Source organism: Ahaetulla prasina, chromosome 1 (assembly GCF_028640845.1).
Source record: "Ahaetulla prasina isolate Xishuangbanna chromosome 1, ASM2864084v1, whole genome shotgun sequence".
Classification (NCBI taxonomy): Eukaryota; Metazoa; Chordata; class Lepidosauria; order Squamata; family Colubridae; genus Ahaetulla; species Ahaetulla prasina.
In genome coordinates this window covers 293,367,699-293,394,931 of record NC_080539.1, presented here as the reverse complement: position 1 = coordinate 293,394,931, position 27,233 = coordinate 293,367,699, and the positions used below count along the sequence as shown (strand labels likewise).

General features: G+C 42.4%; 1 protein-coding gene across 1 annotated transcript in view; it reads right to left on the bottom strand.

Annotated features, from left to right (window-relative positions):
• The window catches only part of TSPAN18 (tetraspanin 18), a 234,587-nt gene that overhangs the window by 175,092 nt on the left and 32,262 nt on the right, over nt 1–27,233 (bottom strand). The window contains exon 2 of the mRNA XM_058161711.1: nt 22,225–22,327. The gene's annotated coding sequence lies outside the window, so the exon portion shown is untranslated. The remainder of the gene's footprint in view (nt 1–22,224; nt 22,328–27,233) is intronic.

Genomic DNA, 27,233 nt, shown 5'->3' with positions numbered 1-27,233 from the left:
ATAATAATATTTATTTATTTATTTTTGTCACAACAATATACATAAGCATCACACAAAATGGTTATATAGTATATAAACATATATATGAGGAAATATGAGGAAGTATATGCATATATGTATAAGAATAAAAATAAAAAAAACAATAGGACAGGAACGGTAGGCACGTTTGTGCTCTTATGCATGCCCCTTATAGTCCTTTTAGGAATGGCATGAGGTCAATAGTAGAAAGTTTTTGGTTAAAGCTTTTGGGATTATGAGAAGAGACCACAGAGTCAGGTAATGTGTTCCAAGAACTGATAATTCTGTTACAGAAGTCATATTTTCTGCAATCTAGATTGAAGCGGTTAACATTAAGTTTAAATCTATTGGTTGCTCTTGTATTATTGTAATTGAAGCTGAAGTAGTCTTTAACAGGAAGGACATTATAATAGATGATTCTATGAGTTAAACTTAGATCTTGTCGAAGGCGACGGAGTTCTAAGTTTTCTAAACCTAGGATTTCAAGTCTGGTGGGATAAGGTATTTTGTTGTTTTCAGAGGAGTGGAGAACTCTTCTTGTAAAATATTTCTGGATAAGTTCAATTGTATTGATGTCAGAAATGTTGTGTGAGTTCCAGACAGGCGAACTGTATTCAAGGATCGGCCCAGCAAATGTTTTATATGCTCTGGTTAGTAGTGTAATGTTTTTGGAAAAGAAGCTACGCAATATTAGGTTTACAACTCTTAGAGCCTTTTTTGCTATGTAGTTGCAGTGGGCTTTGGCACTTAGATCATTTGATATGAAAACTCCAAGGTCTTTAACAGGGTGGGGGTCATCTTTAAGGTAATGTCCATCAAGCATGTACTTAATGTTTGGGTTCTTTTTTCTAATATGTAAGACTGAGCATTTGCTGGTTGAGATTTGGAGTTGCCAAGTTTTAGACCAAGCGGTTAGAAGATCAAGGTCTTTTTGAATGGTAGATGTATTGGTGGTGTTAAATAGTTTGACATCGTCAGCAAAGAGAACACAATTACTTGAGATATGGTCACAAAGATCATTTATGTATAGTATGAAGAGTGGTTTTTTTTTTAATTTACATTTATATCCCGCCCTTCTCCGAAGACTCAGGGCGGCTTACATTGTGTAAGGCAATAGTCTCATTCTATTTGTATATTTACAAAGTCAATTTATTTCCCTCCCCCAACAATCTGGGTCCTCATTTTACCTACCTTATAAAGGATGGAAGGCTGAGTCAACCTTGGGCTTGGTGGGACTCGAGCCTGCAGTAATTGCAAGCAGCTGTGTTTTAATAACAGGCTATCTTACAGCCTGAGCCACCCACGGCCCCTTGTTGGTCCAAGAACGCTACCTTGAGGAATGCCACTCTTGACAGGAACAGGATTTGATAGAGCATTGCCAATTTTAACCACTTGTTGTCTGTTAGACACAAAAGCAGATATCCAATTGTGAAGAGGTCCTGAAATGCCATAGGATTTTAGTTTTAGGAGGAGTTTATCATGTACTACTGAGTCAAAAGCTTTGCAGAAGTCTATATAGATTGCATCTATTGCTTTGCCTTGATGAAGATTTGTAGTCCATATGTTTTTACAGTGGAGAAGTTGTAAGTTACACGATAATTTTTTTCTGAAACCAAACTGTTTATTAGAGAGTAGGTTGTTTATTTCTAAGTGGAAGATAATGGATTGGTTGATGATTGTTTCCATTACTTTGCAGGTGACGCAGCATAGAGAGATTGGTCTATAATTTTCAACTAAGCTGGGGTCTCCTTTTTTGAAGATTGGGATGACTGTGGCTAGTGACCAAAGTTTCGGAAGGGAACTGGTCGTGAAAGCTTTATCAAAGTTTATGCTTAGGGGTTCTGCTATATTAGTGGAAAGTTTTTTTAAGAAGTATGCACATAGTCCATCAGGTCCAATAGATAGAGATGGTTTCAAGTTATGAAGAGCTTTTCCAACATTATCTTCTGTGAAATCTATATGTGTTAAGTCGTCATACTCATTGCTGGTACGATTTGGGAATGTCTGTGTTGACAGTGTATATTTAATGTGTGGAAACATTTAGCATAGCATATTATTTGTCAAAACAATAGTTTCTGAAAAACAATCAATAAACACCTTGTATTCAAATTCCTTTAGGATGAATGCATTTAGGATTAGCATTTTGCACTCAGAATCATGGTGAGCTCCTTGAGGCTATTATAATGTACCCAAAATAAATAAAAGGCTTGTTAGCAACAATATACTGTTTCCTTCAAAGTGCTTGCAGTTTGACAGAAGCAGATCTTGTCAAAACATTATGTGTAATGGAACCCCCACACAGTGGGAGTATTTATAAAATACTAGCAACAGTTTTATTTCCAACACTGACATATTATCTGCTACTGGTAGATTTTTCTGCATGTTTAATACATTTTTATCTTGAGCAGGAGTCTTTTTTAAATTCATAACTCACCACAGGATCCTCTGCCATGTATCTATCAGACTTCTTTACATCCAACCATCTGCTACCTTTGCAAAAGGACTGTGGCAGGGGCAGAGGTACTGAATGAATATGAAAATAATGTACTTTTCCAATCTCAACTCTCAACTGTCATTAGTCCCTGGACAAGTGTTTCAATGAAAATCCATGAGGCTCAGGCCCAGGAAGGTATAGTGGATTATTTCTATAATGACCAGAGAAATTATCTGTATATTTCACTGATATAAAAAATCTTATCTATTGCCAGGATGGCATTGGTTTCTACAATCATTTTAAGATACACCCAAGGAATGTTACAGAAGTCTGTAAAATTTCTCAGCCTTCTCCAACAGGTTGGTGAGGGTTACATAGGATTATTAATCTCATCTCTTTACATAATAATAATCATGTTTTCTGGGGATGATGGGAATTCTAGACCGACACAAACAGAAGATGGGAATTGAGAAGGCAGTCAGCACTTAGAGCAGTGATGGCTAACCGTTTTGCCATCGCGTGTCAGGACGGGGGGCAGGGGGGGTCGCATGCATGTGTGCCCACATCCATAATTCTATGCACCCTGTTCCCGCGCATGCATGCACAACCCTCAGCTCTCCCCTGCTCCAGGCAAGCGATGGCCTAGTAGGCCCGTTTTTCTCTCCCACCTGGCTCTAGAGCCTCTCTGAGTCTCCAAGGGTTCTGGAGGCTGGGGACAGCAAAAAACATCATTTCCTGTCCAACCGGAAGTTGGGAAACGGGCCGTTTCTGGCCTCCGGGGGGGGGAAGGCTGTTTTTGCCCTCCCCAGACTCAGAGAGAGGCTCTAGAGTCAGGTAAGACAAAAAAATGGGCCTTCCCTGCCACCACCCCAGGCCTTCTGGAGGCAGGAAATATCCTGTTTCCCTACTTCTGGTGGGCCCAAAAGGCCCGAAAATCAGCTGGCCGATACACGCATGCGCACTGGAGCTGAGTTCACGTGTCCATGATGTAGCTATGCATGCCACCTGTGGCACGCGTGCCATAGGTTCGCCATCACGGACTTAAGAGTAACACTTACATTAATGTCTAAGTAGAATTGTATTTATTATAACAAAGGTTATATGTTATAACCTTTCCTTACTGAAACATTTCCCTGTTCCCAAGCTGGGATACATATGTTTGGGACCAAGAATCGGTATTTATCTTGCTGCCAATCATCTCAGTAATTCAATAAAGCAGGGTTTTTTCCAGGTCTTTTAAAAGAAAAGTGAAAAAGACGGCCAAAGCAGATCTCCTACAAGCTTTAATAGTGTCCTCTAATTAAAAGACAAAGGAGATGCATCCAATGCCTTTGCTGGCCTGGCTTTCTCTTTTCACGTCTCCCCTGCTGACAAGTTCGCCTCCTTTTTTTTCCTCTTTGCTCCCAAATCTTTCAATAAATAAATAAATAAATAAATAACACAACAAGCTTGCTTATCTTAGTGTAGGGTTGTCATGGAAACCATATCCCCCCAGTAAGATGCTCTGTCATAACATTTCAGCATTGTGTGGTTTAAAGACACAAGCTCCTTTTTTCCGGAGATTTGACAATCTGCCTCAGCCTAAAGTTCAGCCTGCAAAAATGTGTGGGTTAAGTGGGAGCCGCTGATGAATGGAAAGGAAAGGACAGGGTGAGAAAAAGCCAGGTACCATATTCTTTGAGGAAAGCAAATGCTACTTTTCTTATTCAGTATTTTCCACTCAAGACAATGAAGTTACGGTTGCCCTCACAGGAGGAAGAAAAGGACAAGCATACTCCATGCCACAATAATATGAAATTTCATTTCATACTGTCCTGCTGAGAGAGTTCAATTTTCTCAGCCTTGTGTGAATGAAGAAAAGGGGGAAAAGAAAACAATATGTAGCCATAATTAATCAGAAAAGAAATAGGTTTCCAAAAGTCTGCTCCTTAATTAGGAGTTGGGCTTTCAGGTTTTAATCACTTACGGATCCAGATGGAAGTTCTCTAGATTCTTTGAATGACATAATGTGTTAGTTATTAATTAAATGCACAAGGCAATTAGTTTCAAACCTTTATGGCAAAACATCACTGCAGCTGGGCAACATTTTGAAGAGGAACACATTTGAAGGCATGGCTCAGCTCATATGTTAACAGATGATTATCAGTAACTGCCATATAATAAAGTCCTTGTTGCTTGGAAAGCATGTACTTTGCCAAGAAATATACTTGGGAAAGCCTACCATCTGACAGACTTCAAAGCAGCTTCATACTTGTTCTTTATATCATGCAATACATCAGGCTTTCCCCATCCATAGGAAAGTCCAAGTCCCTGCCCAGCACCCACATGTCCATCACATGGCCCAATCAATGCACCATCCCAAGTGGCAATGCTTCCCAGTCACACCACTCCAGGTACAGGGCAAGATGTCCTTGACTCTCAGAGAAAGGAATGTTATTATGACTGTATATCTCCCCTGATCCATACAATCCCCCCTCCCAGTTTCCAAGCACTAAATGTGTCAGGCCTGAAGATCCAATGCAAAAGATGGCTTCCAGACCTGACAAGAAGTTTCTGTGGATTGCTTTATTTGTTAAGGGTGACATCAAAAAATTAAATCAAGTCTTATAGTAACAAAGCCTTTTTGGCTTCAATATTTGTAGGCAAAGACTGGAAACTGGAATTCAGAGCTTGAGATCATGAATCAAAACATGCCACTTAGCCTTTTTTTTTTCTTTTAACCACAATATGTTGAACAAGCAACAGTTCATATTATAACACTAGTGGTACACAAGTTCCCCAAGTTTCTACCAACAAAATTTTGTGGAAAACCACATTACAGCTATATGGATTTTGTTTCTTTTTCTTTTTACCCCAAAAAGAATTAATTATATGGTGGTAAATAAATGCTTCAGGCTTCTGATAAGGATCATAATTATCTTAGTAGCTTCACAAAATACACATTAGACCAGGGATGTCAAACAGGATTTCTTTGAGGCCAGATCAGCATTGTAATTCTCCTTTGTGAGCCGGCGGGGGAGGGTGGGGAGTGGGGGAGTGGGGGGAGGAGATGGGATGGACGCCTCCTGCAGCACCCTGCCGGCCAAAATGGGCCATGCGAAGGCTCCATGAGGCCCCCACACAGCCTGTTTGTGGCTGGCAGAGTGCCACTGGAGGCTAAGGAGGCCAAAAACAGGACATGGGGGAACCACACGTGCACCCCCCCATGACCCATTTTGGCTGGCTGAGGCACCATGGGCTAGTCTTTTGATATTTCCAGGCTGGCCCTGTGGGCCCACTTTAAGCACGCCGCATGTTGCCTGTAGGCCTTGAGTTTGACATCCGTGCATTAGAGTGAGAATTCTGTCAGATGAAATTTAACAGAGGATCTTTCAAAAAATGTTTAAATAAATGGCAAGGCAATGATTAGTAACACTGCTCAGTGACAACTGGATATCATCAACGTCCACTGAAACTACAAAGTTATATTCATTATATATTTATATCTATATCTATCTATCTATCTATCTATCTATCTATCTATCTATCTATCTATCTATCTATATATATATATATATATATATATATATATATATTTGTTTTCTGAGGTTTTCACGGGTGTTTGTATGTAGGTCTTTGGTTATTCGGGTTTTCTCCCACGTAAAATTGGAAGTGTCTTGGCGACGTTTCGATGAAGTCTCATTCATCATCTTCAGTGTCCACGAAGAATGGCACGAGGAATGACACCAGACCCACACTCATGAGGTCCACACAGGATGTCACCACCACACATCCACCCAGAAAGCAGACCCAAACCCACACTGATCATGAAGCACGACCTAGGACCAGAAGCCAGACCGCAGCTGCAACATTAGCCATTTCAAACCCCTCCAATCCATACATACAGCAGACTGACACCCACTATGAAGATGTAGCACGACCACGACCACGAAGCCAAACAACAGCTATGCAGCTCACCAGCTCAAATCCCCCTGCAGCTCAGACTAATCTGAGCACAACCAAGCCCCCACCCAAACAGGACACACCCCCAGCCAATCGGAGCACAAAAAAAAACAACCCCATCCAATCAAGAGCACAGCCAAGCTCCCACCCAATCAGTTCAAACCCCCACTAGCAGTTAAAAAGGAAGAAACAGCTGCAATCACACATTGCTCCCAGAAGCACGAAGCTGAAGCCTGAAGATGACGAATGAGACTTCATCGAAACGTCACCAAGACACTTCCAATTTTACGCGGGAGAAAACCCGAATAACCAAAGACATATATATATATATATATATATACACACACACACACCTAATATCTTGTCAGAAGCCACAGAAAATAGATGCAGCCATCAAGAGAAAGAAGAGGCAGGCCTTGATATATGTTAGTTCACAGAAATAATATTACTACGCTTCTAATTGGATAATGGTATAATTTTAATACATATGAATTTATAATAGAACATTATAAAGAAGAATATTTAATAGCTGCTACTGCTGCCAAACTTTCTTTTTATAAAGGCAAAGTCATAAAACTACTAATATAAATGAAAGCTACACTATACAACATCAAAAAGTATTAATATTGCAGCATATTGTCGTAAGAAAAATGTATGAAAAATATCAGCACTGAGATAGTACTGATCTTCCACTAGTTATATAATTTATAAGTATTTTTCCTCATTTCTTATGCTTTCAGATACATTGACCAAATATCAATTGAAAAGATCACAGACTTTAATAAGGAACCGGTCAAAACATCAATCACATTATTTCCCCAGATAGACCTGCAATGCATACAGATGCATTATCCAGATAGGCAAAAGAATTGGTTCTTCAACTCCTATCTTGTTTGCATTTCACAAAGCAGTGAAAATAATTTAATTCTGCAGGGGGAAGGAGACAATGGTAGGCCTGGGCTACTTCTGAAATTAACACCTGTAACTAATGTTTTATTTTTTAATGCATAAAAACTTGAAACACAAGTTAGCTCTGATAACTGCACAGATATGGCCACTTTGGGGTTTTTTTTTGGTAATACAATAGCAGTTTATCATTGCTTTCTTTCCATTCTAGCATGTGGTCCTGAGAAATCCTAATGAACTTCCCCTCTGAGTAACATTCAGAGCCAATTCTGTAAAGGGTTTTGTGGTTCTACCAAGGCCAACTAGGCACCTGCTTTGATAATAAGCAGCAGAATTAGTTATATAGAAATTAAACGTAATATTCAGTTCCAACCATCCTTGGCTACTAAACAATTCAATTCCCTCACTCTCCAAATCTGTAAATAAACATTCTTTCAAAACATTTTCAAAAAAATGGAACTCGAGAAGGAAGTATCACAAGGGATGAATTACTGCACACTTAGCTCTATTCCTGACCTTATGCCTATTCTAGCTCTTCACATGTTAGAATCACTGACTTCTGAACTGGATCCAAGGTCGGCTCCTGAGGGTTTCGTAGGGTTTCGGAGATCCTCTAGCCAAAGATAGCCAGGGTTTGGCAAACCCCCAAATGCCACCTCTGGCTGGCCATGCCCACCCCACCCCTCCCCTCCCAGGAGTCTCCATATGGCCCATTCATCATTCCAGGTAAGTGCAGGGGCCACATGGAAGGTCTGTGAGGGCAAAAAACGGGCCTACTGGAGGTTCCAGAAGTCCGGAAATGGGCCTGTTTCTGGCCTCCGGAGGGCCTCTGGTCCCTGGTGGAAGCTGTTTTTGCCCTCCTGGAGGCTCAAAGAAAGCCTCCAGAGCTTGGGGAGGGTGAAAAATTGGCTTACTGGAAGTTCCAGAAGTCCAGAAATGAGCCTGTTTCTGGCCTCCAGAGGGCTTCTGGACCCTGGGGGAAGCAGTTTTCACCCTCCCAGAGGCTTGAGGAAAGCCTCCAGAGCCCGGGGAGGGTAAAAAACACCCCCTCCCCATCGTGGTGCAGGCAGCAGACTAGGCCATGCCCACTGTGGCCACACCCACTCAGCAATGGGGCAGTGAACCCATTGCTAAAGGATCTGAAGCCCACCCTTTACTGGACCAGGATATTTTCAGAACTTTGGATGGCAAAACTGTACATAAACATACAAGCAGATCTCATTACATTGGATGGTAATTTCTAGCATGAAGTAATATATTAAAAAGTAGAATTGAGTCCTTTTCTGCCTTTCATTCCTGTTCCCCACCATATTCCTCACATATGCTTTTCCTTTATCTAAAGGCAAAATTGCAGGGGGCTACTGGAGAATAATGGCAGTCCCACAGAAAAGGCTCAGTAGTTCTCTCCTTCTCTCTTTTCACATTATTACATCTAGCTAAGCCCAGCTTTGGCAAACTGCATCAAGCATACTTGACTGTCTTCCATGATGAAACAAGCAGCATCTGTTTCTAATTCAACATGTACAGAAGTGATACTCATATGATGCATCCTTGCAACCATGAAGTTCAGAGGCAATTCAAAAATAATGTCTGCAGACACTGAGACGCAGCTAATAAAAGCAAATCCTCTAAATGAAAGGTATCAATGTTCCATGGAATCTTAGCCTAATCCTTTACCATTGAGAAATTAATCTCAAAACTTAGAGGTAAGAACAACATGAATTTATAATAAAGGACAAAAACTTTACAAACAAATGTAGCATATAAAATTCACCCATCCGAGGACCTCGGTGATAAGAGATTTACATTTATATTTATCATGTGCTTTATATTTGTATTTTGTTTAGAAAGATATCCTTATTAAAAATACATTTAAAGAACTAAAATCAAAACAAAATGATTACCAGCAAAACCAGCCACCGGCTCCAGCTTCATTTGTCCAAATAAAGAGCAGCTACTTATTTAACTTTTTAATATGTAGGGTTTTGTTTATTTAGGTAAGAGTCTTTCTGGAATCCTTTTGGCATCCCCGGCATTTTCAACTCAAAATCATCAACATCAAGCTTTATATGGACTACCTGATGCCTAAAGTAAACATAGGTACAGATGAAAGCTTAAAGAGCTTAGCAGACCTGGAGTGAAGCGTGCTGATCTTATTTATTTGGAAGCTTATTCTTGCTAATAGTTAATCTGGGGAGCAAATGTTCTCAAACTGTGAAATGAATTCACTACAAAGTTTGGTACATCCTGGTAACATAAATTGCTTAGATAAGCTGCTGATCCAGTTCCACAGAGGAATTATTGAGTCTGTCATTTGCACCTCTATAACTGTCTGGTTTGGTTCTGCAACCCAACAAGAAAGACACAGACTTCAGAAAAAATAATTGCTACCAACCTGCCTTCCATTGAGGACCTGCATACTGCACGAATCAAGAAGAGGGCCATGAAAATATTTACAGATCCCTCACATCCAGGACATAAACTGTTTCAACTCCTACCCTCAAAATGACGCTATAGAGCACTGCACACCAGAACAACTAGATACAAGAACAGTTTTTTCCCGAAGGCCATCACTCTGCTAAACAAATAATTCCCTCAACACTGTCAAACTATTTACGAAATCTGCACTACTATTAATCTTCACATCGTTCCCATCACTCCTCTCTTCCCACTTATGACTGTACGACTGTAACTTTGTTGCTGGTAATCCTTATGATTTATATTGATATTGATTGTTCCCGATTGCTTATTTGTACCCTATGATTATCATTAAGTGTTTTATCATTGTGTTAAATTTGTGCCCTATGACCAGCATTAGTGTTGTAAATGTTGTACCTTGATGAACGTATCTTTTCTTTTATGTACACTGACAGCATATGTACCAAGACAAATTCCTTGGGTGTCCAACCACACTTGGCCAATAAAAAATTCTATTCTGTTCTGTTCTGTTCTGTTCTATTCTTTTACCACTGAAAAATCCACATATAAAGGCGAGCCTTTCTTACCATTAGCACAGGTCAGAAAGATATTTTAAAAAATCTTATGTCCCTTCCCCTAATTGTTATCTAAACTACAAAATATTAACTTTAGTCCTTTTTTGAAATATCAAGATCCTTTAATATATATATATTTCTTCTGTTCAATCGTATTTGATTCTTAGTGCGTCCACCAGCAGCCTGCGGAGCTAGCAACAGATTCAGACAGCGATGAGGCTGAGGTGAGGCCAGGGCCATTGGGGAATGAGGTGCGGAGCCTCCAGAGACTGATAGTAGTAATGTAGAGGGACAGGAGGAGCCTGTTCCTAATGCACGCATGAGAAGAGCTGCCAGAAGGCAAGAGCAGCTCAAGCAAAAAGGACAACTTGGGAGTAGGGCCAAGAGATGATTGGCTCCTCCCATAAGGCTTAAAACAGACCAGTAACAGCGTTTGGACTTTGCCAGAAAACAATGTTGGTAGCTTCGTCTTCTGCTTCATCTATGACTTGCCTTTATTTTTGTGTGACTTCTAAACGTTTGCCAAGAAAGGCCTTTGGCAGTTTGCCTAATTGGACCAAGGTTTGCGATAGGACTGAGAAATTTGTGTTGGGAGGAATTTGTTTTAATTTGAGTTGAACGATGCTGGGAATGAAGTAATTCTCAGCTGTTCAAATAAAGTTTGTTTTTTCACGGACTGAGTTTCCTACTACCTAATTGGACCTGGGTCACAACACTTGGAGACTACCCTCACAAGTGCCTGCCATGTTTTTGGGCAAGGTTTTTCAGAAATGGTTTGCTATTGGCTATTTCCTAGGGCTGAGAGAAAGTGACTAGTCCAAGGCCACCCACCTGGCTTTGTGCTTAAGCAGGAATAGAACTCACAGTCTCCCCATTTTTAGCACTCCCAGTACTGGGAATGAGTGACATCTGGAAAGGATACATTTTCTAAAATAAATAAATAAATAAATAAAAGACTTTGCTTTAATTCCATCTTCAACAGAGGGTTCTCTGTTGCACTGTATCAACTTCTAGACCCGCGATGGCAAACCTATGGCACATGTGCCGGAAGTAGCATGTAGAGCCATTTTTCCAGGCACGCAAGCTGTTGCCCAATTCACTTGCAGCTGCGCATGCATGTGCACCCTACCTGGTGTTTGGGCCCCCAACATGCATGCGTGCAATTCAGGGGACCTAGCTGGTCTTTGGAACTCTCCTGTGCATGCACATGCACATGCATTTGCACATGTGCATGAGAATACTGGTGTGCAGCGTGCACATGTGCAGACTGCATTCGTGTGCATGTGTCGTGTCCCACTCCTCCGCTGACGGCCGGGTCAGGGAAATCCGAATCAGGTGTGCCTCTGCAGCTCTGCCAAAGTCCTAGCAAAGTCCTCAGGGCAGGCAGGAGACCAGAAAGTGACTTCAGCAAGATATGTTTAGACTTTGCCTGACTCAGAGAATGCCAGAAAGCAGATCCTTTATATAAGCCATGGGGTGTGGCTCCATGCCTCAGCACTTATCCCGGCCTGCCCCTCCCTTCCTTCTGTTGCCTCCGCCTATCAAGTCTTCTGACTCGAGGGTCACTCCAGTCGGCAGCTGTTGGTAATTGACCTTCCTCAGGCTCACATGCTGTGGAGGAGGGGGAGGGGTCTAGTTGCTCCGTTTGCCTGGGCATGGAGCCAGAGCTGGGGGCTGGAGGTATTTCTTCCTCTTCAGCCTGTCTGGGCATGGAGCCAGGGCTGGGGCCAGGAGGCATACTAGAACATTCCTCCATGTTCGGAAGCAGATAAGAAGACCCCGGCTGAGGTGAGATTGGACGAGACACAACAGCATGCATTGCGTGCATGAAAACCACATGCATGCACAGATGGTGCGACTGCACGCACAGCACACAGAGGGCACACACACAAAAGCTGTAGGCATGCAGAGATGATGTATTTGCGTGCACAGTGCACAGTGGGGGCACGCATGAAAGCTGTGCACATGTGCATATGTTGTGGTTTTGCATGCAATGCATGGGAGAGGAGCTGCTTGTCAGCACGGATGACATGTGTACGCACAAAGTGCGCAAAGCACGGACCTGTACGGCACTCGGTGAGTAAAAGGTTTGCCACCACTGTTTTAGACATTATACTGCATTAAAGCAGTCACTTTACCAGTTTTTTGTATCCAAGTGGCACATCTACAGAATATATATTTTGTTGAAGAAAAGCAGTTTGGGGAAACAAAAAGAGCTTGCCAAGATGCTGCACTTTGGAGCATCCTTGTTAAGGTACCACATTATTTCAGCAGGTCCAAGTTGAAATAACTCTACAAAATGTTGCCCTTTCACATGACTTTATTCTACTGTCAATTTCCATTGTCAGAGTCCTCAAAACCAGTATGAGACTATCCTATATATGTATCTTTATTTCTGCTTACGTCAATGTACTGAGAAATGGCACACAATTACATGGTTCAATCAGAATTCCTGCTAGCTGACTAATATAAAATATTGTATTTATTACTTGCCTTGCATTCAGGAAGTAAGGCAAGGTAATAGCTCCTGCCAATGGAAAAACAAGTTCAGCACTTCACAAGTATTGCAAAAGGAAATACTACATTCACTGTCATTTTATGTGTATTGTAGCTGAGGTGAAATAAATGACAGAGTCTGCTGACATTGTAGGATTACAAAGATACAGAGTTACTTTTAAACTGATCTACAATCTGCATATGAAGGTACTGGGAGTTTGATAAGCATACTGTTATTTATCAGGAAACATGGCACACTCCATAAAATTTTAAAATTAACTGTTCCCTGAGACAGATAATGATAAAAAATATGATGGCTGGGAGGCGTGAAATTTAGGCATTTGTCATATCTGTTGGGTCAACTCTTCAACCAAGAAGAGCATTTGAAAGATCTAGTAAAGGAATGATCTGCCAATAGAAGATCTAGGGAAAAAAACAGAAAAAAATTGGGAAATGGTGATACATAATATAACATCATATAATCAGACTCCTTTCAAACAAATGTAGACTTACAACACTATTGTACAAAGTTAGAATTCTAGCTAATTTGTGAACCACTAATTTCAATCAAAACTCCAAAAACATATTCCTAATCCCCCCTCTCTTTCTCCCTCCCTCCCCCTTCTCTCTTAAACACACACATACACTTAAGACATGAAATGACTAGAGGTAGGATGAAGTACTGCATTAAGCTCTGACAATTTTAATAAGCCAAGCATGTAATTTAAGAGCATTCAAAGCTAAAGCTAAAACAACTTGCAAAAATAGAAGAGCAGAGATTTTATTTTATTTGTATATATTACCAAAAAAACAATATAATAATGAAATGCAGAAGAAAATCAGCTAAAACACAACAGTGTAAATATAGTAACCCATACTGAATTGAGTAGATAGCTAAAAACAGTTTAGGAGATTAAATGAAATTCCTTTTGTGAAGGATACATACATCTCTAGTGTTTCCTTCTAAAATTTGAAATAAGCACCTAAGTATGCTTAGGAGATTCCTACGACTTTGCTACTAAATAATCATTTGGCTTTATGTACCATTGACTATGCTCCACCTCACCAAACCACAAGTCATCATTAGTTCAGTTTCATCCCAACCCAGTTCAAACCCCACTATGTGGGTCTGTTTAGTCTTCACATAGCATTACAGAGAGGAAAAACTAGGCATTTTTACCAGAAAACAGTCATTCATTCATTCATTCATTCATCCTGACAACTTTTTAATTTGCTTATTTATGTGATTTTGGTATAAATTCTCCTTTGCCTTCCTATTAGACATTTACAATATGTTAAGTTCACAAAATTCCAAGGGACAACAGAAGAAGAAGAAATGGTTAATAGGATTGGATTTACTCTCCTGTTTTAGAATCAAAGGATTTCCTTTCTTATCTCTACCTTTCTATCATTATCACAATGTCATAATAGCAATCTGTTCCTGCTAAAATATTATTTTTAACATTTTCAGGGGTAGCAAAAAAAAAGATAAAAAGAAGAAATCTACACTGTCAAAGAAAACTGCACTGTCAAAATGGAAGGAAATTTTTTGATGAATGAAACTCCTCCCACGTTTTTCTTGTCCCAACTCTCTCAATGTTAATGCTGCAATCTAATGCTTATATCACAGAACTCTAGTAACCTATTTTTTCTTCTAATAATCTCTCAACAGCATTCTTCTCCAATACAGCATCATCCTTGGGTGTTTGACTATACCTCCCTTAATTCCCCAGTCAGAATGGCTATGACTAGGAATTTGGGCATTAGTATAGAAGGAAAATCACGAGAGCAAATGTTTATTAATTGAAAGCAAGGGCATTACAAAGCACTATTCCATGGTTGGGAGGCTGAGAATTAAAAAAAAAAGAAGAAGGAGAAAGAGATCTAATATTGTACTAGTGCTGTAATATTATTGTAATATTGCTGCTTAAAAATATTTAATTATCCCACACAAGCTAACTTTTTGTACCAGAAATTTGCAAAGATGTGGTTGCTATCTAGTTTGTTCAGCTTGTTCCAACGTTTGATTTACTACTATTAAAAATTCTTTTCCCATTTACACTGCATCGCTAAAAATCCGTTGTACAAAGAAAATTTAAAAATTTAAATTTTGTCTCCGTCTTGCCTCTGGTTCTTTTCTCTGAATAAGTGAAGAATGAAGTTTCCTTAATAGTCAGTTTGTCACAAAAGTAATGTTTCCTGACAGACAAGATTCGGATTACAATCAAAATGTATGGGTTCATACTGAAGTTGTACTTAGCAAAGAAGTATTTCTGAAACTGAACTCATCTTTGCCCTTGTGTTGTAAATCTCTCTCTTTTAGATCACATACATGTTTGTCAAAAATATTAGCCCCCCCCCCCAAAAATCTTAAAAGATACACAATACAGGAACTATATTTTTAACTCCCAAACCTATTTTTTCTGGATTATGCTTCTATAATGTAGTATACTGAGAAAAGTTGCATTAATCATTTATTTATTTATTTATTTATTATTCATATTTGTATACCGCCCTATCTCCCGAAGGACTCAGGGCGGTTCACAGGCAGATAAAACATTTATGTACAAGTTAAGATAACCATTAAAAAACTTATTCTAAAGCCAAATTATTAAAAATATAAATATTAAAACCAATTAAAACCCCTATAAATTTAAAAACTAGTCCAGTCCTGCACAGATGAATAAATGTGTCTTAAGCTTGCGACGGAAGGTTCGGAGGTCCGGAAGTTGACGAAGTCCTGGGGGGAGTTCGTTCCAGAGGGTGGGAGCCCCCACAGAGAAGGCCCTTCCCCTGGGCGTCGCCAGATGACACTGCCTAGCTGACGGCACCCTGAGGAGTCCCTCCCTGTGAGAGCGCACGGGACGGTGAGAGGTATTCGGTAGCAGTAGGCGGTCCCGTAAGTAACCCGGCCCTATGCCATGGAGCGCTTTAAAAGTGGTCACCAAAACCTTGAAGCGCACCCGGAAGGCCACAGGTAACCAGTGCAGTCTGCGCAGGATAGGTGTCATACGGGAGCCACGAGGGGCTCCCTCTATAACCCGCGCAGCCGCATTCTGAACTAACTGCAGTCTCCGGATGCCCTTCAAGGGGAGCCCCATGTAGAGAGCATTGCAGTAATCCAGGCGAGACGTCATGAGGGTGTGAGTGCATAGGGCATCCCGGTCTAGAAAGGGGTGCAACTGGCGCACCAGACGAACCTGGTAAAAAGCTCTCCTGGAGACGGCCGTCAAATGATCTTCAAAAGACAGCCGTGCATCCAGGAGGATGCCCAAGTTGCGCACCCCTTCCATCGGGGCCAATGACTCGCCCCCAACAGTCAGCCGTGGACTCAGCTGACTGTACCGGGATGCCGGCATCCACAGCCACTCTGTCTTGGCGGGATTGAGCTTGAGCCTGTTTCTCCCCATCCAGACCCGTACGGCCTCCAAACACCGGGACAGCACTTCGATAGCTTCGTTGGGGTGGCCCGGTGTGGAAAAGTACAGCTGGGTGTCATCAGAGTACAGCTGGTACCTCACACCGAAGCCACTGATGATCTCACCCAGCGGCTTCATATAGATGTTGAACAGAAGGGGCGAGAGGATCGACCCCTGCGGCACCCCACAAGTGAGGCGCCTCGGAGCCGACCTCTGCCCCCCTGTCAACACCGTCTGCGACCGATCGGAGAGATAGGAGGAGAACCACCGATAAACGGTGCCTCCACTCCCAATCCCCCCAACCGGCGCAGCAGGATACCATGGTCGATGGTATCAAAAGCCGCTGAGAGGTCTAATAGGACCAGGGCAGAGGAACAACCCCTATCCCTGGCCCTCCAGAGATCATCCACCAACGCGACCAAAGCCGTCTCAGTGCTGTAACCGGGCCGGAAACCGGACTGGAACGGGTCTAGATAGACAGTTTCATCCAGGTGCAAGGGAAACTGATATGCCACCATACTCTCTACAACCTTCACCGCGAAGCGAAGGTTGGAGACCGGACGATAATTACCTAAAACAGCCGGGTCCAGGGAAGGCTTCTTGAGGAGGGGTCTCACCACCGCCTCTTTCAAGGCGGCCGGGAAGACTCCCTCCACCAAGGAAGCGCTCGTAATTGCCTGGAGCCAGCCTCGTGTCACCTCCTGAGTGGCCAGCACCAACCAGGAGGGGCACGGGTCCAGTAAACACGTGGTGGCATTCAGCCTACCCAACAACCTGTCCATGTCCTCGGGAGCCACAGGGTCAAACTCATCCCATAAAATGTCACCAAGACCACCCCCAGACGTCTCACCTGAGTCACCGCAATTTTGGTCCAGACCATCCCGAAGCTGAACGATTTTATCGTATAGATAACCGTTAAACTCCTCAGCACGTCCCTGCAACGGGTCATCTCGCTCCCCCTGATGAAGGAGGGAGCGAGTCACCCGAAACAGGGCGGCTGGGCGGTTATCTGCCGATGCAATGAGGGAGGAGGAGTAGCTACGCCTCGCTTCCCTCAATGCCACTAGGTAAGCCCTGTTATAGGACTTCACTAGTGTCCGATCAGCTTCCGAACGGCTAGACCTCCAGGAACTCTCTAGGCGTCTTCTCCGGCGCTTCATCCCTCTCAGCTCCTCGGAGAACCAAGGAGCCGGTTGGGACCTGCGCCGGGTCAGAGGCCGCAAAGGCACGACACGGTCTAAGGCCCCCGCCACGGCCCATTCCCAGGCCGCAACAAGTTCCTCAACCGAGCCACGAGCCAGACCCTCAGGAAGTGGCCCAAGCTCCGTCCGGAACCTCTCCGGGTCCATCAGGCGCCTGGGACGGAACCAACGTATCGGCTCCATCTCCCTGCGGTGTTGAATGGCGGTCAGAAAGTCCAGGCGAAGAAGAGAGTGATCTGACCATGACAAAGGTTCAATGACTATTTCCTTCAAGTCCAGATCTCTCGACCACTGACCAGAGACAAAAAGCAAGTCCAGAGTGCCACCCCCAATGTGAGTAGGGCCATCAACTACTTGGGTCAGGTCCAAGGCCGTCATGGAAGCTGTGAACTCCCGAGCTGCTGTCGATGACGAGCCGGAAGATGGCAAGTTAAAGTCCCCCATGACTAAAAGTCTGGGGGTCTCAACTGCCACCCCAGCAAGCACCTCCAGGAGCTCGGGCAGGGCAGCTGTCACGCAGCAAGGAGCCAGGTACGCGACCAGCAAGCCCATCTGACACCTATGACCCCATCTCACAAAGAGGGATTCGCACCCGGGAATCTGAGGTACAGTGGTCTCCCTTGGCTCTAGACTCTTTCTAATCACAACCGCCACCCCCCCACCCCTACCCTGAGCCCTCGGCTGATGGAATGCACGGAAACCCAGCGGGCACATCTCCACAAGGGGCACGCCCCCTTCCGTGCCCAGCCAGGTTTCCGTAACGCCTATAAGGTCCGCGGCGCCCCCCTGAATAAGGTCGTGTATTAGGGGGGCCTTATTAACTACGGACCGTGCGTTGCATAACATGAGCTGAAGGCCCAGGCTCTGAGGGTCTTGACCATCCGAGGAACGGGAAAAGGACGGGGGATCGGGGCGCGCGATCGCCTGCAAACATCGAGCGCGCGCCCCCCCAGAACGATATGATCCTCCCCTTCCGCCAAATCTGCCCCTCCCACTTACCGTGCAAATCAGACCACCCTCACCAACAGGAACGCAATCTCCCCCCCTAACCTCCGAACCCATTAAAAGACCGTCGCGAGCGCACGCAAGGACTGGCTCCCCACCCGACGGGCTACCCCCAACGCCCGCCCTAACTCTCCCACCACTTAAAAAAGCCCTATCTAAAAAACCCCAAAGGCTCTTTTTTTTCGCATGCCACCTCTGTGGATCCCAAGACCCGTCATTGAGGCCGGCCCTTGATAATGAAGCGGGCCATTCCTGCGAGGTGGGGGCACCTCGCAGGCGCAAGAGTTCTAAAGCAGAGTATCGCATATAAATAAATTAAAAGCATAAACAGGAGTAAGGAGGCGACGAGAGGTAGTAATGTAATGTCTGGGGTGGCAAGATGTAATGCCAGGTCCAAATGGATACCCATCTTCGAATATGTCTTCAGATGGTGGCTGGCTTAAAGCTGGCACAAGATGGTAGGATAGGCAGATGTAGTCTGATGGTAAAAAGTTATTGCTACACCGCGCAAAGCTCAGTCCTGAAATCCATAGCCTAGTAGAGGTGGTACTCCTCTCCCCGGTCCGCGGCGTCACAGATATTTCCAAAATAGATGTTTCCAAAGTAGATGTTTCAAAATAGGGCCCTGATACACCAGTCGGTCTCCAATCATCTTCCCGGAAAGTTCCAAAAATGGCCATGACCCAAAAATCTCAAGCCAGCCATATAAAGTGCAAGATGACAGATGCAAAGGACCCATGTTACAGATGACAATGTAACTTCCTGGTCCCGGGAAGAAAACAGGCCCAGCTAGGCCAAACCAGGCCGAACTAGGCCAAGACACTTCCAGCAGGGGCCACAAGGGGGACCCTTCACAGCCCTTCACCCCAGGCCCATCCACCAAATCCAGAGGAAGACCTGGGGAAACCAGGAAGAGCTGGAAAGTCCCGAAAGTCCTGAAACAGTCCGGGGAACGCCAGATGTCCAAAAACGGGGAGAGAAACCCAGCCGCGGCTTCCCAACAGCAAATACAAGCTGCGGCTTGTAACCCGATGGCAGCCATCCGCAGCTCGCCCATCCCCGTTCCCGGCAGCCGAGAGTCCGAAGAGGCCCACGGACCTCTCCCCCGGCTGCCCGAGAGATGATATACCTGACCGGGGGGTGAAAACCGCTTGGCCAGCCACCTGGGTACCGGCGTCCTCTCCTCAAGCACTCAGTTGTTTCTCGTCTTCGGCTCCCGCCCGGCCGAGTGATAAAATGGCCGCTGTTCGCAGCTCGCCCTTCCCCGGTCTCGTTCTCGGCAGCCGTGGGTCCGAGGAGGTCCCAAGACCCCTCTCACGGCTGCTCAAGAGATGGTACGCCTGACCGGAGGGCGCAGACTGCTCGGCAGACCGCCTGGGCGTCGCCATCCCCTCCTCACACAATCGTCGTCGTCTCCAGTCTCTTGTTAAGCCGCCATCTTGCGCATGCGCAGAGCAATTTTTCATGCTTAAAAATAAACCATGTTTGACGGTTTATTTACAATTGGTGATCAACTGCAGTGGACCCTGTTTGGTTCCATATTTCTAATCTAAAGCAACTCCCAGATCTTATGTGGAGGCAGTCACATTTATCTGTTGACTGAACTCAGAAGCTAAAGGCAAACTCTACTTCTATTTGAATTATGAAACAGGCTTCATTTTTTAATCAATACCTCCAGACATTGCTGTAAAGATTTTGCTTCCTCCACTAAGCTTACTTTATGGACTGCTTCCTCTCATGTAAAGTTGCCAGACAATTAAAGAAAATTTCAGAGGCATTACTATGACTCTGAAAAATTGTCCAGTCAAGATCTGTCAATCATTTTATTTCCTTATTTAATTTATCAGCCACCCATTTTGCTGTCATTCAACAATTTTATTTGAATACCTCCCTTCAAAACTAAAAAAATAATCCATCTAAAAGCAGTTATTTCAATTAGCATTATTGTTAATGTTGGCTATAATATATACTTTAATCTTCCTAATAATTTTTTTTCTTTTCGTATTTCAGGGACTATATAATATTTATATGTGCACATATGCATGCACATACACACCAGTAGTGGGTTTCAAATCCCATTGCTACAAGTTCGTTTGTGGACGTACATGCACGACACTTCTGCGCATGCACAGACATGTCCGGGCGGGTGGGCGGAGCCTCCCACCGCTAGCGGTTTGCCCGATCCAGGGCGAACGTGTAGCCACTGATAGACACACACACACATATTCTGAAAGTCCATTCTGAAAAAACAGACAAGAAGAGAAAAATCTATCTAGCTTTCTTAAATGTAATTAAAAATTCCATGATACAACAACAATCCACATGCTTGTGATAAAGATATTATTGCTAATGTATTATTGCAATGCCTCCATGAAAATCTGGACGATTCTTGGATTGCAAGCATAATATTATGAAGTATATCTAAATGTTCTTAAATTGGTTCCCTCCCTTCAACAATTTTTCTAAGAAATGTGTATTATTATTTAAATTCATCAGTCGCCCAACTGCAATGAACAAAAGCTATACATGAACAGAATTCCAATTCTATTGGTTTTAGAGGTATGAGTAACCTGTGAATATGTGGTTTCTTCCAGCATTCAGAGACATTATCTAAAACCTGTAAAGCACCCAGTCCAACAAATTACCTCTTTTCCTATCCTCTATATTAAAGACTTAATTCATGACAGATTTTATGGTTGTACAAGAAGTCCTTGACTTATAACAATTTGTTAAGTGATCATTCAAAGGTACAATGGAACTGGGGGGAAAAATGACTTATGACACCGCATTGACCATGGTCACGTCATCAAAATTCAGGCACTTGGCAACGGGCATGAATTTATGATAACTGTCCTGTCTAAGAATCACATGATCACCATCTGCAATCCTCCCAGGTGGTTTCTGACAAGTAAGCTCAATAGGGAAAGCACAAGATTCTTCATTTAACAAGCACAAGATTCTCTTAACAACTGCTGTGATTCCCTTAGCAACTGTGGCCACAAGTCGTAAAATGGAATACCACTCACTCAGCAACTGTCTTGATTAGCAATGGAAATTTGGGGCTCAGTCATAAGTCGAAGATTACCTATAATAGTAATGTCAACACCCACACTTAATCAACTATAAGAAAGAGTTCTGGAGAACTTAAAAGCTTTTTTGATATTTTGTGATATTTATAGTTCCTGTTACCTAATGAGGATCTTGGATATATTTTTTTCTCATGGCCAAGCAATTCAGTTTGCTTTTTGATTGATTGTGGGTTATCAAGTCATTGCCAACTCTTAGCAACCACAAAAATAGGTTAGATTATCCATGACAATTTGCTTTGGATATCAGTCAACAGAGAGTGAATTGTTTCTTTGTACTGGGCCAATTACTTTAGGTCTAGTATTAATATTTCAGTAGAACTGACTCATTCGGGACTATCAATCCTGGTTTCCCTCATTTTTGCATCCTTGCACCATGTTCTATTCTAACCTGATTAGAACATTGGTTAGCTTTTGAAAAGTCACTGCTCTTAAAACTATTAAGTTTCTAAATCAACAGAACAAATGCTCTGCAATTCCCCTACAAACACATACATACTGAGTCATGCTCTATCTCTGAATGGTTGCTATCATGCAATCAGTTACATCTCTCAAAATATTCACCACTGAAAAATGATTCTAGTCAGATGAGACTGACTAGTGTAAAAGGCATCCTGTAGCTACAAAGTGTTCTGATAACAAAGATTAAACTATATCATTTCTGCAGAGGACTCAGAAAAGATTAGACAAAGAAGAATGCCTCTTTCATTTAGCCAAACAAACCTTCTGCCTCTTGGTGATAACTTGAATCTTTCCTCTCTTTTTTTTTCTTCCCTGGGAGAAGGAATTTTCAGACTTCTCTATCTCCTTCTTGTTCTGTTGTGCACTAAAGAGAGGGGAAAAAATGAAAGATAAGTGAATAAATAAATTCCAAAGGTTTACTCAACTGCTCCAAATGGACATTTTCTTTGTCACTGTGAACTTCAATCATGATGTCTTTTGGAAAGCTTTACAGACAGTAAAGTTCAACTCCCTGTCTGCTCAACTCCCTGTCAACAAAACAGTTTGCCTGCATGCTTCTAAACTACCCCCCACTCTCTGCAAGTTTTTTTTCAGGGTTTTTAAAATATTAGCTGCCAGAACATTTGGGAAACATGAAGATCTGGTCTGTAAGTGGCTCTGTTAACCCTTTCCCTTCTCTTTTACAGTTAAAACTTAGACCACTGATGGCTAACCTTTTTGTCGTCATGTGTTGGCACCCATAATGCAATGCATGCACCCCCACACCCTGCTCCCTGCTCATGCACGCACAACCCCCTGCACTCCCCCGCCCCCCACGCATGCACATGCGACCCCTGCATGCATGGCAGAGACCCGAAGATCAGCTGGCTGCGGGAGGCGCGTGCACAGGCGCAAGAGGGCTCCGCATGCCAGCTGCGGCACGCATGCCATAGGTTTGCCATCACGGACTTAAGACTGTTTCAAAGGTTTTTTTAAGCATCACTTAAAGATTGTGACAATAAAGTGGCATAAAATATCAGTAAATGGATATATCCGGTACAATCCACACACTCCATTGAAAGGCATCATTGCCTTTCAAACCTTAACAATTTTATTCATTTACTATAAAGATATTAAACAACAGCCTTCCTACCCATCCACTTTTTAGATTCCTTTACTTTAATCTATTACTCTATTACAATGCATCATGTTTGGCTAAACTGCAACCTTCTTGTACATTGTTTTGATTTCTACCTTTAGTTTTCAAAAAAAAAATCATATGAGGCTGTACTGGAATTTTAATTTTGTTCAATATAAAATTCTTTATTTAATTTCTATGGCTATTCATATGAACCAAGTGATTTCAGGTGGCTTACAGTTCTAAAACAATAAAATACTTCAAAACAATAAAAGCACACAAAGAGACCAAATTGTTTTTAGTAGCAGAGATAATTAATGAATTAACATTAGAAACAAGAAATGGGGCTCTTAATACATTTGAGGTCCCCAGGCCTGGCGACACAGTCAAGTTTTTAAAGCATTATGAAAGAAATGAGGTTGGGGCCATTATAATCTCCAAGGGCAGAATATTCCATAGGTCAGGGGCTACAGCAGAGAAGGCTTACCAGCGCTTCGACACTGTTTGACTAATGCCAAACAAAAATAGGATAGGATAGGATAGGATAGGATAGGATAGGATAGGATAGGATAGAATAGAATAGAATAGAATAGAAAAGAAAAGAAAAGAAAAGAAAAGAAAAGAAAAGAAAAGAAAAGAAAAGAAAAGAAAAGAAAAGAAAAGAAAAGAAAAGAATGTATTGGCCAACTGTGATTAAACACACAAGGAATTTGTCTTGGTGCATATGCTCTCAGTATACGTAAAAGAAAAGATAAGGTTCATCAAGAATCATAAGATACAACACTTAATGATAGTCATAGGGTACAAAGAAGCAATCAGGAAACAATATCAATATAAATTGTAAGAATACAAGCAACTAAGTTACACTCATACAGTCATAAGTGGGAGGAGATGGGTGGTGGGAACAATGAGAAAATTAATAGTAGTGCAGATTTAGTAAATAGTTTGACAGTGCTGAAGGAATTATTTGTTTAGCAGAGTGATGGCGTTCGGGAAGAAACTGTTCTTGTGTCTAGTTGTTCTGGTGTGCAGTGCTCTATAGCGTCATTTTGAAGGTAGGAGTTGAAACATGTCTAAGATGCGAAGGGTCTGTAAATATTTTCACAGCCCTCTTTTTTGACTCGTGCAGTATTCTCTGAAGTCTGTGTCTGTCTTGTTGGATTGCAGAACCAAACCAGACAGTTATAGAGGTGCAGATGACAGACTCAATAATTCCTCTAGAACTGTATCAGCAGCTCCTTGGGCAGTTTGAGCTTTCTGAGTTGGCACAGAAAGAACATTCTTTGTTGTGCTTTTTTGATGACATTTTTGATGTTGGGTGTCCATTTTAGGTCATGAGATATGGAGAACCTAGAAATTTGAAGGTCTCTACTGTTGCTACTGTGTTGTCTAATATTGTAAGGTGGTAGTATGGGAGGGTTTCTCCTAAAGTCCACCACCATTTCTATGGTTTTGAGTGTGTTCAGTTCCAGACTGTTCTGGTTACACCACAAGTCTAGTTGTTCAACCTCCCGTCTGTATGCAGATTCATCATTGTCTCGAATGAGACTGATCACTGTTATGTCATCTGTGAACTTCAGTAGTTTAATAGATGGATCATTTGAGATGCAGTCATTGGTATATAGAAAGAAGAGAAGTGGAGAGAGCACACAGCCTTGTGGGGCCCCTGTGCTAATTATACAGGTATCTGATGTGATTCTGCTTAGCTTTACCTGCTGCTTTCTGTCTGTTAGGAAGTTTATTTATTTATTTATTTATTTATTTATTTATTTATTTATTTATTTATTTATTTATTTATTTATTTAGATTTTTATACCGCCCTTCTCCCGAAGGACTCAGGGCGGTTCACAGCCAGATAAAATAGACAATAATATAAATACAATATAAAATACTATTAAAAAACTTATTCCAATTGGCCAAAATTAAAAGAAATTTAAAATCATAAAACCCATTCAAAAATTAAAAACCAAATAAATCTAAAATCCTATGCCAGTCCTGCGCGAGTGAACAAATAGGTCTTCAGCTCGCGGCGAAAGGTTTGAAGGTCAGGGAGTTGGCGAAGTCCTGTGGGAAGTTCATTCCAGAGGGTAGGGGCCCCCACAGAGAAGGCCCTTCCCCTGGGGGTCGCCAGCCGACATTGCCTGGCAGACGGCACCCTGAGGAGTCCCTCTCTGTGAGAGCGCATGGGTCGGTGGGAGGCATTCGTTAGCAGTAGGCGGTCCCGTATATAACCCGGCCCTAAGCCATGGAGCGCTTTAAAGATAGTAACTAGCACCTTGAAGTGCACCCGAAAGACCGCAGGTAGCCAGTGCAGTCTGCGCAGGAGTGGTGTCACCTATGATCCATTTACAAGTGTGTTCAGGTACTGCTAGCTAGTTTAGCTTAGTTAGAAGAATGTCTGGAATGATGGTGTTGAATGCTGAACTAAAGTTTACAAAGAGAACCCTTGCGAAGGTCTTTGGAGATTCAAGATGTTGTAGGATGTAGTGCAGAGCCATATTAACAGCATCATCTGTTGATCTATTTGCTCGGTATGCAAATTGCAGGGGGTCTAACAGCGTATCCGTGATGGTTTTCAAGTGAGTGCGCACTAGCCTTTCAAAGGTTTTCATAACTACAGATGTTAGAGCAACTGATCTGTAATCGTTCAGTTCCTTGATGGTGGGCTTCTTTGGCACTGGGATGATAGTAGAGCGTTTGAAGCAAGAAAGAACATAGCACATCTCTAGTGATTTATTGAACATATGGGTGAAGATGGGGGCCAATTAGTCAGCCCAGACTTTTAAGCAAGAAGAAGTTATCTTGTCTGGGCCTTTTCCTGGCTTTTGTCTGTAAAACAGTTCTTGCACTTCCTTTTCTGTGATCACTAGGGGTTGTGAACCCAATGGGATGGGGTCAGTTGTAAGAGGCTTGGTTGTTAGTGTGTCTGAGATGGGGGTTGTGGAGATAGGTGGCTGTAATTTCCTTTCAAACCTGCAGTAAAACACATTCAGGTCATCTGCCAGTTATTGATTTCCTTCAGCCTGGGAAGGAGGTTTTCCATAACCGGTGATATTTTTAAGAGTTTTCCACATGTTTGCTGGTTCATTTGTTGAGAACTGATTCTTTAGCTTTTCAGAGTAGCTTCTTTTTGCTGCTCTGATCTCCCTTGTTAATACATTTCTGGTCTGATTGATAAGAGGAGGTCAACTTATTTTCCAGAAGACAAGAGAAGAAACAGTGAATGGAAACTAATCAAGGAGAGAAGTAACCTGGAATTAAGGAGAAACTTCCTAACAGTGAGAACCATTGGAACAGCTTGCTTTCAGAAGTTGTAGATGCTTTAACACTGAGGGTATTTAAGAAGAGACTGGACAGCTACTTGTCTGAAATTGTGTAGGGTCTCCTGCTTGAGGAGGGGATTAGACTAGGTCCCTTCCAACGTCCCTTCCAGCTCTATTCTCATGGATTAGTGGGATTTCCAACACACTCAGTCTGTTGGACCAAACTGGATGAGTAGACCAAACTGGATGAGTTGGACCAAACTGGATGGAAAAAGGCAGTCCCTCAGGTAACCCAGTAACCCAGTCCCAACCCGTATAGGACTTTAAAGGTGAGAACTGCACTTAGAATCCCACTGGTGGCCAGTGCAGCTCATGTAATACTGGTGCTACTAATGCCATGTATCAAATACCATTTACTATCTATGCAGTCACAGTTGCACCAGTTGAAATTTTCAAGTGTTCTTCAAGGGCAGCCCCATGTCGATCACATTACAGTAATCTTTAGGGCTGCCTTTTTTTTTCATTATTTATCAATTGAATACATGAAGTCCTCTTAAAGTATCTATTTCAAAAGTTCAGTATCTCTCTATTTTACCTATGTCTTTTCCAGTTTACTCTGAAATTCCTCTGAAATTGCTTTACCTCCATCAAGATAAAAATAAAAATCCATGCTTCTTTCTTTTCTTAATACTTCAAGCAAAACAGAAACTTAATGCATTTGATTCTAAAGGCTACTGGAATAACCACATATTTTTTTTCTGCCCACCCATAACTAGTCCTCTTTTATTACCATTCCTCCTTTGTCCATTTTAATTACAACTCTTTTTTAGTCCTGATCCACATATCCAGCTTAGCCATGATTTACTTAATTGTATTGAATAATGCACAGT